The sequence below is a fragment of the Lepidochelys olivacea genome (assembly GCF_965140295.1).
Source record: "Lepidochelys olivacea isolate rLepOli2 genome assembly, chromosome: 1".
Taxonomy (NCBI): Eukaryota; Metazoa; Chordata; order Testudines; family Cheloniidae; genus Lepidochelys; species Lepidochelys olivacea.
The window spans coordinates 280,471,065-280,485,017 of record NC_140411.1 but is presented as its reverse complement, the minus strand read 5'-3'; the positions used below and the strand labels follow the sequence as shown (position 1 = coordinate 280,485,017).

The following is a 13,953-nucleotide window of genomic DNA, read 5'->3' as shown; positions in this document are numbered from 1 at the left end:
CTTATCAATACTTCTTGTGAGATGTTGTGAGCCAAAGCATCCCATATTCATACTTTACAGTCTACTGCAGTAATATTTGTGCAAAATATGACTTGTGTGGTACCATATGAAAGCTAATAACATGAAGGTTATTAATATCATTGTAAAATGCATGTGTTAACGTTATATGTGAAGTTATGACTTCCCTCTGTATGATGTTACTAGGACATGTTTAAGACAAGACAGCCGGCCCTAGGTAAAGATGATAAACAGGTCTGTCCTGGACAAAGGAATGAGGTTTTACCTCAGTTTACATATTAGCAGTAAACAAAGCTACTGAGCTAAACCAGCGGGGGTGTTATCCTGCTTCTGAACTTGGCTCCTGCACTCCAGAGAGACACAGGAGACTATTATATGGCCCATTACTGTAGAATCTGAGTGCTTCATAATCTAATATGTTTTCATTCACAGCACCCGTGTGAGGCTGGGAACTGCAGTCAGCCCTTTTCTGTACAGATGAGGAATTGAGGCACAGAGAGATTAAGTGACTGGCACAGGAAGTCTGTTGTGGGGCAGGGAATTGAACCTGGGTCTCCTTGGTCTCTGAAGCGTGACTGGCAGGGGTGCAGGATAATGGCAGTTAACAGATGGAATGGGCTAAAATTGTTGGAGTCAGGCCAGTCTCCCAGTCTTAAAAACTCTCTGGTTCATGACTGAATTAAGAACTGGACTATTTGCCATGGGTGTCATCAGTGAGGAAAAAGCACTTCTTTTTAACTACAATTTATAGCCCATAAATTACGGTGTAGTGAATTTGCCTCTACCTCTATTGCACAATAGTAGGATCTCATTACCTCCTTCATGACACTGCCATAGATTTGTAGAAGTTCTTTGTGTCTGAGTCTGTCTGTTTCAGACTGTGTTTCCCACTGCTGATATGTTGCGGTTTTCTTCTTTTCTGCTTTTTCTGTTGCAAGTTGTCGGACAACCATGGGAATCCATGTGTGCAATGGGTTAGAAGGGGACACATTTCGGTGATAGGTGTCTATAGCATGAGTTGGGGAGCAATTGGAATGTTTCCCTGATTTATAGTCTCCTTAGTGTCATGATTGGGGAGTTTTTTGTTTGTTTTGTTGTTGTTTTATTAGTGTCTTGGAATTTGGCAGGATCCAAGAATTTTCTGGGGAAATGGTGGTGGTCATGTACGGGGAGACTTTGGCAAACCAGTAAAGTGCCTGAAACCACTATGGCTTATTGCTAAAAGCAGCCAAGTCAGCAGGCTTAGCTTAACCAAGGCAGGAGGGGAGGGGGGTCTTTGGGTGCCACAGAGAGGGCAGGTTGACCCTGCGTCCTTCCTGATAAGAATTGTGTTGAAGTGGCTGAGACATGCATTTTAGAAGAGCAGGATGTGCCCCAGGAATGTCTATTGGGGCCTCAAGGCTGCAAACTCTGGAAAAACCCACACCTGGTTAATCAATAATCAGAAGGAACCTTTTGCTGGACCACTGAAACTGCTTGTAACAAGTTTGCTTTAAGGGACATGTCTAATGTATAAGTAAGGGGGGAAAAGTGTGAGGTAGCTGGACTCTTTTTGGACTCTCCCTCTGGATACATCTTGCAGTCCCCATCGGCAGACGGAAGATTTGGCCACCAGAAGCCTGCCGCTGTGCCACTCAAGAGCCAGACTCAGCTTTGGTAATTATCAAGGGTTGGGGGTGTTTTACTAACCTCTTGTGGATGTGTGTAAGTGCTTGAGACTAAGTAAAGTTTAGCTTTAAGTGAAAGCACTTTTGCATTGTCCTGTTTGTGCTAGCCATCTATCAGTTGGATGGCCGGGTCTCCCCTGATTTATTTCCTGACACTACCTCGCACAGAGTAAATATTACCAAGAGCTTTGGGTTGAAAGAACCCCGGGTAACCGTAATTGTTTCTCATGTTGCCTTATCTTCTGTCACTGTAGGAGAGCTGGCCTTTCTGCCTCTCGCCTCACAGCCTGCTCCAAAGAACAATACCTGCGGGAGAGGGAAGGAGAGCTGACTGCAGGGAGAGAGGGCTACTACTTTGTCTCCTCTGGGGAAAAGCCAGATAAAAGATGAAGATTGTGCATAGAGTATCTCTTCTGAAATGACCTAAAATCTTCTAAAATGCAGGATGTTTCAAAATTTTCCAGGGAAAGGATGTTTGCCACTCCACCCAATTTTAATTTGCTCTTGTATCAACACAGCTTCTCCATCCTAATCAATTATAAGTGATAGCAAAGGGCTTTGTCACGCTTGCACTGCTTATGACACTGCGCCTCCCCCCTCATTATTTAAATATGTTATTTTCATTTTTCATAGCCATTCAAAGTGAAGCCATATGTTTCTTCTTTTTAACTCCGGGATGCTACAATTCCTCCCCTTTTCCTCAACCATTTGCCCTTCTAAAGTCTCACTCTCCTTCTATTCCCCCAGTCAGAATCTGAGTCCCTAAACAATAGAATTTTCCCAGCTCCTGATCACAAGTTTTCCCATGTTGATACCCTGCCATCTTATGTGTGGAGAGATTCCCCTTGAAGCATAAAGCCATCCATCCTCTCAGTCTGACCTCCCCCCCACCCCATGATCCTGCCCATCCATCTATCTACAGATGTAGTTTCCACCTTTCCTCTTATTACCTAACACACAGGTAACACACAGAGAATTGGACTCTCCCATTGCAACCTGCCCATCCATCCATGTACTTCTGTGAGGTAGTCATCCTCTTCCCTGCCAACCACACAAATGTCTCACTTTGGCCTAAGACAAGCTCCAAGTCTGTTTCCCACTCAGTGCCAAGCACCCCAGTCATTGGTATACTCCAGTAGATTTTGGCACTTGAAGTCACAGTAGAAGAGGAGTTGTTTTGCTAAGGAATCTGCGCTAGTCCCAGTCCCTTCTCCAGTCTGCTGTAATTAACAGGTCCAAAGTTCTTTGAGCTAACTAGTAATGGGGAGGGCAATCAGATATACCTATAGTGCAGTATGCAGCTACAGAAATACTACTGAGAGCTACATTCCTATTCTTCAGATGAAATTCATCCTTGGTGCAAATCTGTTGGCTTCCAGAGAGTTGCACTGCAGATAAATTAAGCTATCTGTCTTTTGGTTATTGAGGTGCAATCTAGGAGTATGGCACTACATGTCCCAAATCCTTTAGTAATTGCTCTGCACTGATGCAGTGACACGTGATTACCCTTCCATTGGCTGAGGATGACATAATGAGTAGAAGTGGCCAAATTATTAATTTCATGCAATTTATACATCAAATTTAGTCCCTTTTCCTGTTTGTAAATTGTTTCTCAGGAGATCAGTTTTTATGAATTGCATACCAACGTGGATACTTAAAAAATAAAGCAACATAATTCAAGTGAAGAAAGCCTTTGTCGTCACTGTGTCAAGGTGAGGGAATCTATTAGGTGGATACCTTTTATTCATACCTGCCAAGCCTGGCTACTCAGGCTGTGGGGAGAAAGGGGAGGGTTTGCTGCAGAAGGGAATTTAATACTAAATACAGTAAATTATGAGTTATGCTCAATGAGCCAGATCTTCAGGAGGTGTAAACTGGTGTAACTCCACCGATGGGAGTGATACTGACTTTCAGTCGGCCAGATCCTGTACTGATCTATCTAAAGACTCTGGTCCTGATTCTCATTTAGGCTTTACACTGCTCTGACACTTTAAATGGGACTTACCGGTAATGAGTTACAAAATGAGTTACACCTAGCAAGGAACATAAAAGGAAATAAGAAGAGGTTCTATAAACACATTAGGCACAAGAGACAGACAAAGGAAAGTTTAGGTCCTCTACTTAGCAGGGAAGGAGAGCTAATAATGGATGATACTAAGAGGGCTGAATTGTTTAATATCTATTTTGCTTCAGTCTTCACTAAAAAGGTAAATTGTGACCAGAGGCTTAAAACAATTAATTTTAACAACAAGGGGAAGAAACACAGGCCAGAATAGGGAAATAACAGGTTAAAGAATATTTAGATAAGTTAGATGTATTCAAGTCAGCAAGCCTGATGAAATTTACCTTAGGGTACTTCAGGAACTAGCTGAAGCAATCTTGGAACCATTAGCAATTATCTTTGAGAACTTGTGGAGGATGGTTGAGAGCCCAGAAGATAGCAGAAGGGCAAATATAGTACCAATTAATTTTTTTTAAAAGGGGACCTAGGGAATTATAGACCCCAGTCAGCCTAACTTTGATACTTGGAAGGATATTAGAACAGGAAACAAGCAGTTTGTAAGCACTTAGAATATAATAGGTTATAAGTAATAGCCAACATGGATTTAACAAGAACAAATCATGCCACATACACCAACCTAGTTTCCTTCTTTGACAGGGTTACTGACGTAGTGGGGGAAGCAGTAGACATAATATATCTAGATTTTTCATAAGGCTTTTGACATAGTCCCACATTACACTCTCATAAAGCAAACTAGGGAAATAGGGTCTTGATTAAATTACTATAAGGAGGATGCACAACTGGTTGAAAAACCATACTCAGAGTAGTTATCAATGGTTCACTGTCAAACTGGGAAGATGTATTTAATGGGGTCCCACAGAGGTCTGTCTTGGGTCTGGTATTCTTTAATATTTTCATGAATGACCTGAATAATGGAGTGGAGAATATGCTTATAAAAAGTGTGGATGACACTAAGCTGGGAGGGATTGCAAGCACTTTGGAAAACAGAATTAGAATTCAAAATAACCTTGATAAATTGGAGAATTGGTCTGAAACCAACAAGTGTAATGTACTACACTTACAAAAGAAGAATCAAATGCACAACTACAAAATGGGGAATAATTAGCTATGCAGTAGTACTGCTGAAAAGGATCTGGGAGTTATAATGGATAACAAATTGAATATGAGTCAACAATGGGATGCTGTTGCAAAAAAGGGTAATGTAATTCTAGGATGTTTTAACAGGAGTGTAATATGTCAGGCATGGGAGGAAATTATCCTGCTCTACTCGGTACTGGTGAGGTCTGATCTGGAGTACCATGTCCAGTTTTGGGAGCCACACATTAAGAAAGATGTGGACAAACTGGAAAGGCCAGAGGAGAGCAACAAAAATGATAAACAGTTTGGAAAATCTGACCTATGAGGAAAAGTTAAGAAAACTGGGCACGTTTAGTCTTAAGAAAAGAAGACTGAAGGGAGACCAGATAACACCCTTAACATATGTGAAGACTGTTACAAAGAGGACAGTGCTCAATTGTTCTCCATGTCCGCTGAAGATAGGGCAAGATGTAATGGGCTTAATCTACAGCAAGGAAAATTTAGGTCAGATATTAGGAAAAGCTTTCTATCTATAATGATAGTTTAGCACTGCAATAGGCTTCCAAGAAAGGTTGTGGAATCCCATCATTAGCGGTTTTTAAGAACAGTTTAGACAAACACCCATCAGGAATTGTCCCTTAGTGCGGGTGCTAGGATATGGACTAGATGATCTCTTGGGGTATGCTTGTACTGCAATGTAAGTCCATGCTTGAGCCCAGGCTCAAGGCTACCCCAGCTCCTTGCGTTTACACTGCAATTGCACTAACCCATGGTTTGGAACCACGGTCCCAGGACCCTGCAGGGCTGGAGGGTCTGAGCTCAAGTCAAGCCAGGACCCAGGGTCTGAGCCCTATTGCTTTGCAGTGTAACCACACCCCACTTGATTCAGGTCCCAGGAGTCAACTGGAAGTATCCTACAATTCCATGGGACAACTTCCTTAGTCCTCTCTATCCCAACAATCTGCAATCCATTCTACTGAAAACAGAAGCCACCCTCCCTTGGCAAACGGCAGCAGCTCAGGTCAGCATCAATCCATCATTCTGTTCTGATCACCAATCTGCAAGCATGCTGTCAGAAAAACCTGCTGGGTTTGCAGTGGAGAGCAAACCATCGAGTCTTTTGAAAAGCTACTTCCTGGTCATGTGCAGGGCAGGCAGTAAAGTTTTCCCATAGTGCACCACGTTCCTAGGGCTAGAGAGGCCACATTTTGGTGGGGGGTGCACTAAAGACTCTGGGATATACTTACTTTGACTTGGGTCTGTACACTGCAGTGTGGATGCCAGAGCCCTAGGATTGATTAGGGGCCGGAAAATTCTTAACCTTGGGTTAAAATACAATGTAGATGCTCAAGCCCAGGATTCCCTAACATGGGTCAGCTGACTTGAGTGCCACTAACCCTGATCTTACATTGCAGTGTAGACATACTCTCAGTGTTCCTTCCTACATTTCTATAAGTGTATGATTTACAACCACATTAAGGCCCATTTACACTGCCAGAATTAGTATAAAGATATAAATTGCCTTAGAATAAATGAAAACCATGCTCCCTTTCATGTTTTCTTAAAAATGTCCTCCCGCTCATCAGTTTCCAGATGAGAATTCTCAACCTGGGTTTCTTTGATTCCCTGCCACACATACTCTCTCCCAGAAAGGTTCAAAGCTGATTCCATGTCCCACAGTTTCACAGGGTATAGCAAAATTGTTTCTACGTTCAATAGAAAGAATTGTTTTACTGTAAAAGCCTTATTTTACAAACTAATTGGGGATTAAGGATTGAACATCTCAGAATTACAATAGATACAGTTCCTGAGTTGCAGTAGGGTGCACTGCATCCTTCAAACTACTGCAAAGCAGTGAATGCAGGCCAGTGCACGGAAGGCATCAGAATGTGAAAGAATGGGACACTTGTTGGTCATAAGATTGGTGGTTGCAAAATCAAGGTTCCAGTGTATTTAATTCTTTTCTATTTAATTATATATTTGTACCACCATCAAAAAAGAATAATAGCTTAGAACCATTTTGTTTGATATTTTTAATGTGATCACATGTAAAATCCTGTCTTAGTTATGGATATCTGCTAATGAAATTTAGAGTGCCGCCCTTTTCTGTGTATCTAAATCTCTTGCATAGAGGAATAACTGGGCCTCTTGGGTTCTGTCTACACTGCATTGTAAACCCAGATCTGTGGGACCCAGACTGGTAGACTCAGTGTTTCCAAGCCTACACTGCATTGTAAACCTGGGCTTACAATTGCTGGACATGGGTCTCACAGCCATTCTAACACATCCATACTACACTACGCAGAACTTCTGACTCAGGTCTGAGGCTTGAGCTGCATCCACACTGCAAAACGACAGGGCTTGGACACAAGTCACAGTGGGACTCAGGCTTTGACCCACCCCAGTAGCAGGGTCCAAGGACCTGGGTCCTGAGTGCTTGCTGACCCATGTCAGACTGATTTGGACAAAAGGGGGCTTGGGCTCAAATCTGAGTCCGAGCCTGGGCAGTGTAGACATACCCTGATGTGATAAATTTCATAATATAAGCTGGAGTCTCTTTGGGATCTAAATCAAAAGCATCAAACTGTAGTTTTTCTATGAATGTGATCTAGTCAGTGCTTTCTTTCCGAGGTAAGCAAAATATACAAACTTTCAGGGGCTGAGCTTGGCTTTCTCGTGGTTCCACTCTTCTTTCAGGGGCCATAACATTTTTGACTTCCTGTTAATAGTAAGAATTCACCCTTTCTTAGCCTTGTGATTTTATTTTTCCCTGCTTGGTGGTTTCAACCCAGCTTTCAGTAAGACAAACTGTAGAGTTCAAATTATTCTCTTCAATTTGTTCTCAGTGGTGGAAATGGAGGATTTCAATGTAGATAGCTTATCACTTGTCATGACAATTGAGTGGTTTATAGGTTCCTCCAAATTATGACAAACTGTGAAGTTCTCATCCTTTGTACATAAACAAAATGTCACAATTTTGTTCCAAGAAAAGATACTACATCATGCAATGAAGTTTTGTTTATCATTCCTATCCATGCCATAGCATTATACTTATGTTCTTATGTTTTTTAATCCCAAGAGTATCAGGTTGTCAACTCTTGGATTTTTTTATTTGTTTCTCTAGGTGTTTTTTTTCCCCTTGTCAAAAGATTATCTGCAATTAGTTGAATTTTAAAGATTAAGGAACCCATGGCAGAGAGCTTCTGGATGATGCATCTGCTTAAGCTTGAATCCAGCCCTATCCCTACCTTTTCCTAACATATTTCATTTCTACTGCTGAAAAATTAGGGGTTTTATTAGAAATATAATCAAAACAAAATAACAAACATACGGAGATAGTTTTCTGATTGATTACAGGCAATTAAGAGGACAAAAACAAAAGTAATCTTACACATTCTAAAAATCAATATAACTAAATTGACAAGTAAATTATCATAGTCAAACATATTAATTCTTTATTCCTATAAACAAATCTCAGCAAAAGAAACAAAATAACAGCTGAAAACCACAGACAGCAAGATACAAGATATAATTATACATGCAATATTTGCATAGTTCTAAGCTGAAATACATGCAATTCTTTTATATTCAGTTCTAAAAATATTTGCCTTAGGAAACTGGACAGTGGAGTGGGCTAATAATGGAATATAATTTCTCACCTCTGCGCCATCAGTTCCTGTCCAAACCAGGTTGGAAGTGTCCAAAAGTTGTTAGCAACTCATGATTGGTCAGAAGCTTGTAGCTCTTGAGCAAGGAAGATGATAGAACCAGCATCCTTTGCTAGCACTTCACAGAAAAGGCTACTGCTTTCCGTGTACCCAAGAGGAATACATGTTGTACTTGTTTGTTTACACCTTTATCCTCCAACTCCTGCCTTGGTGCACAGCAAGGAATGAAGCATTGTTTCATGGAATAGTGCATGTGTGAGAAGAGGCTATATGTAGACTCAAGTACGGTTATGTATTAGGCATGGTCCTCTGCACTCAATGGAAAAATGTCTCATGCCTCTTGCACGCCTGCTTCTCTACTTTCAAGAACACCAGGCAAAAAATGAGAAAGGTGTGGCTGGAGAAAGGACATGTTTGAGGAGGCTTGGTCATCAGTGGAGGATGAATAAAATCCTTTATGAAATTTTGAAATCCAGTATGAAAAACGTCATGAGAAAATAGAAATAAAGAAAAAAAGGAGAGTCAGGAAAAATTTTACGTGTGTGTGTGTGTGTCTTGCAAGATCAAAGGATAGAATCATAAAGTTACTTTTCAAGATAAGAAAGTTGTTGCAAGGACCATAGACACCTGTCAGGTGACTTCAAAGTGGCAGTGTAAAGGTGTCTGACTACACTAAAAAATATAATGATGAATTATTCAGCAAAGACTTTAAAAGAATTTTCCAAGGGTAACAAAGAACAAACAGAGAAAATAACGAATTAGCTGTTACCACTCAAGAAAGAGATCTTGGAGTCATAGTGGATAGTTCTCTGAAAACATCCGATCAATGTGGAGTGGCAGTAAAAAAAAGCTAAAAGAATGTTAGGAACCATTAGGAAAGGGATAAGGAGACAAATATCATAATGCCACTATATAAACCCACGATACGTCCACACCTTGAATACTGCATGCAATTCTGGTACTCTCATCTCAACAAAGATATATTAGAATTGGAAAAGGTACAGAGAAGGACAACAAAAATGATTAAGGGTATGGAACAGCTTCCATATGAGGAGAGATTCAAAAGACTGGGACTTTTCAGCTTGGAAAAAAGATGTCTAAGGGGGGATATGATAGAGGTCTATAAAATCATGACTGGTTTGGAGAAAGTGAACAAGGTAGCGTTATTTACTCCTTCATATAACATAAGAACTAAGGTTACCCAATGAAATTAATAGTCAGCAGTAAAACAAACACAAGGAGCAGTCAACCTGTGGAAATCATTGCCAGGGAATGTTGTGAATCCCAAAACTGACAGAGTTCAAAAAAGACCTAGATGGGTTCATGGAGGATAGGCCCATCAGTGGCTATTAGCAAAGATGGCCAGGGATACAATCCCATGCTCTGGCTGTCCCTAGCCTCTGACTGGGCTGGGAACGGACGATGGGGGACGTATCATTTGGTGATTGCCAGTTCATTCTTTCTGAAGCACATGGCATTGGCCCCTGTTGGAAGACAGGATACTGTGCTAGATGGACCATTGGCCTTACCCAGTATGGCCATTCTTATGTTCAATTCCTGTGTTGCTATTAATGAGTGATGGGAAGGAACCTGTGAACTGTATTAGGTGGATCCCTGCACCTGTGCAGAACCCACAAAGAGTTAACAGGACTCTGTGTGATTTCAGGAGAGCACTTATGGTTTTAGGGCCTAATCAGTTCTCACTGAAATTGAAAGTTCTGGGAATTGGTTGGGTCCTTAGGTGAAGTTCACACCCAGGCAGAAATAAAACCTTATTACCTGGAACTTAAGGGAGGCAGAGGGCTTTGCATAGATGCTCTGTACCAGGTGAATATCATGTTTAAAGCATCCAATTGTTTCACAACTGTTTTTTATCTAATTAAACAATATTTTCTTGTAGTTTTGCATTTTGCATGTTTGCTTCACAAATTTTAAACGAGGCATTTTCCCAGTCATAGGAGCAGATGCAGGGAGCGGAGGGAGAGTTCAGCACCCGTTGGCTACTTTCATCTCCTTGAGTGAGTCCTGGAGTGCTGAGCATATTTGAAAATCTGGCCCATAATTCCTAGGCAGCAGGCAACCTGTAAGATGCAGATTCACTAGAAAATTACAATTAGCAGGGATCAATGGTCTGCAGTTTCTCTTTCTGCTTAAAGTATCTTCCAACTTAAACAACCAAATGGAGTTCTCAGCAGTAGAGCTTGTGTTGGCCAAAATAAGATTAAAATGTTGCAATCCTGATTTTAGAATATATGAGGCAACTGCTCTGACACTGACAGGGAGTCTTCAACAGGCCTTGTGGCATCGGGCACTGAGGGAGGAGTATTGATGTTTTTGCCAAACACTGCAAAAAATTTAAAAAGTGATGTACTGAAGACTTTTAGAGGAAAAGGTCAATCTGAACAAGGTCTACAGTCAATAACAGTAGCTAAAAATTAACTGCTTAAGTGCCTTTTGATTTAACATGTAGAGCAGTGGTTCTCAAACTGTGGGTTGAGACCCCAGAGTGGGTCACAACCTTGTTTTAATGGGGTTTCCAGGGCTGGCTTAGACTTGCTGGGGGATGAGGCCAAAGCCCAAGCCCCACCATCTGAGGCCCAAGCCTGAGGGCTTCAGCCATGGGTAGCGGGGCTCAGGATTTGACTTCAGCTCTGGGCGGCAGGGCTCAGGTTACAGGCCCTCTGCCTAGGGCTGAAGCCCTCAGGCTTTGGCTTTGCACCCCCTGCCTGGGGCGGTGGAGCTCAGGAGGGTTCAGGCTTCGGTCCCCCCTCCTGGGGTCGCATAGTAATGTTTGTTGTCAGAACGGGGGTCACAGTGCAATGAAGTTTGAGAACCCCTGAATAACAGAGAGTTTCAAAGGGCATTTATATGTCATTTACATAGGAGAATAATGGTAGGGGGGAAATACATGATGTCTGGTGCAGTGTTACTTTCTTTTGAACCAAGTTAAAACCACAAATAAAGTCAGGAGAGGACGATGAACTTGTCACATCGTAATATTTATAATAAAAAGTATATTCTTCACACAGCCATCTAATTAATTGATTTGTCATCTAACCTTTAGCTATAACTAGAAGATGGTGTATTTCGCTCAAGTCATCATGGCGCCTAGTAGTCAGTGACACACCAAGCAGTCATTGTGAGATAATTTTGCTGCACTGTGCATACTGAATGAGACATCTATCAATCTTTGTTATTAAAGAGATTTACATATCTAGTCCATCATGCATGATGCTAGAATTCACTCCTTTGTGCAGAGGAAATGTAAATCTCATCAAACCTTTTCTGAACAGGTTTTTCAAGGCTCTTGCTTACCGGTGATTCTCTGGGCTGCTGTATAAGAAGCTCAGTTTGATCCCACAGTCTGCCCCTCACTCCCTTGATTAGCAGAGCCTGAGAGCACTACCAAGCTGGCGCATTTAGACCAAGTCGTGCCCTTTAACTGACAATCTCTGTTTTTAATTGCATTTTTTAAATATGCAAACTGTAAAGAGCAAGACATCTGACGGGTTATACAATGTTTATCCATGTAGATGATTTCAGTCCAAATGAAAGATTTGTCATGACATTGTAAATTTTCATAGCAGAGTTCACCATAAAGATCCCTCTTCCATATTTCATTTCTCATTTCATAAAGTGAGGTAAACTGCAAAACTGCAGGGTGGGAGGATCCCAGAGCTTGGGCTCCAGCCCGAGAACAGAAGTCTACACAGCAATGAAACAGCCCATATCCCAAGTCAGCTGGCATGGGCCAGCAGCAGGTTTTTCTTTGCCGTGTAGACATATCCTATGAGCACAGGGGGGCTGTGTCACAAGCACCGTAGTACGTAGCCCGTACAAAATTTAGAACCCTAATACTACCGAACATTAAAACTGCCTCCTTAAATATGAGGTGAATATTAAGCATGGTCTTAGTGAGTGCTGTATGACTGACAGATTGGTTCAGAGAAATAGGGAGCCTTTAAAAATGGCAATCTATTTGTATTAGTCTAGAAATACAAAATAATACTAAGCAGTTTGTCAGACAGACCAGTTTGTCAGAAGTGGTCTTCATGTCTAGTGTGGGCTTTGGTACTGCTTTATGGGATGAGCACAACACCCAGTGATTAACAGCAGTGATGTTGATCAGCACCAGCCCCTGCAATACCCTGAGAGTGAAATTGGCATAGTAAGAAAAATAAAAAAAAATTAACCCCGTTGTGCTCTTTCAAAGACCTTCATTGATGGGCCATAATTTAATAATCCAGATTCCTGATCTGTGTCAATATGTACAATATATCTGTTAAACACTATGAATAAATGGAACCCTGCATAAATATATTCCTCTTCGTTGCAGATCCAAGGATAATTTGGTGAATCCTGGATAATGTAAAATGAAGCATTTCTAAGCCAAAGATCATAGTTAATATTTACTTAATAGAGCAACACTGAGCAGTAAAAGGAAAATATATAACCATGCAAGTAGAGCTGCTCTTTTGTTCTGGAGTGACAGATTCCATGACTTTCAAGTCATGATTTTGATTCATAATCATGATTTCTGATATTTTGGGATTTCCCTGTTTGGGTGGGTGGGTGGCTGGGAAGGTGAACAACTGAATCTAATTGAGAACACAGAGCCACCAATTTAAAATATAAGCAGTACAGGAGGCTAACACCCAGCAGGAGCTCATCAAAAATGCTGCTTTGCCACTATTGCGCCCCCCTTCCCCCCAAACAAAACAAACCACCACATTAAATTTATCTGGGTTGATGAGGGATTTTTCCTTCACCAAGTTTAAAAACAACAAAATCATGTGACGAGTATGATTGACTACACAACAACTGCCTATAACAATGTAATTACTCATGTGTGGCTCTTTTTGTTATTCTCTTGCTCAGGTTTCAGAGTAGCAGCCGTGTTACTCTGTATTCGCAAAAAGAAAAGGAGTACTAGTGGCACCTTAGAGACTAACCAATTTATTTGAGCATAAGCTTTCGTGAGCTACAGCTCACTTCATCGGATGCTCAGGTTATTCTTACTGAATGCTAGATTCTGGCATCCTTACTCAGGTTGAATAGTACCTTCCTCCCCGATTTCAGGTTGAACTCCATGATAAAATCACAGCCCTAATCATGGACCATGTAAAAACAATAGAGAAAGAAAACACACAGGCAAAAAGAACAATGTGAGCTTCCATTTGGAGAGTTTCCTTATACTTCCATCTGGGGAGCATGGTGTTTGCTCCCTGTGACACACTGTACCTCAGAATCATCATCATGTTCCCATTATGCCTCTGGTGTTTAGGGCAGTGATGAAGCTCCTCCACTCCTGTCTGTTTCTGGAAAGTCTTTTAATGGTTCCCCAGCTGTGCCCCAGGTTTTTCAGCTCGGCTTCCACAGCTCTTCGCCATGTTGTTTTCAGGCAGCCTTGTTTTCGCTTGCCTTCAGATGTCCATCTTATTGCTACTCTGGTGATGGATTCAGTTTCCCTCCAAAGCACATGGCTGATCAATCTCCAGTG

General features: G+C 41.4%; 1 protein-coding gene across 1 annotated transcript in view; it reads right to left on the bottom strand.

The window, feature by feature from the left end:
- The window catches only part of LIN7A (lin-7 homolog A, crumbs cell polarity complex component), a 102,663-nt gene extending 94,188 nt beyond the window's left edge, over window positions 1-8,475 (bottom strand). The window contains exon 1 of the mRNA XM_084633576.1: window positions 8,445-8,475. The gene's annotated coding sequence lies outside the window, so the exon portion shown is untranslated. The remainder of the gene's footprint in view (window positions 1-8,444) is intronic.
- Window positions 8,476-13,953: the final 5,478 nt, after the last annotated feature.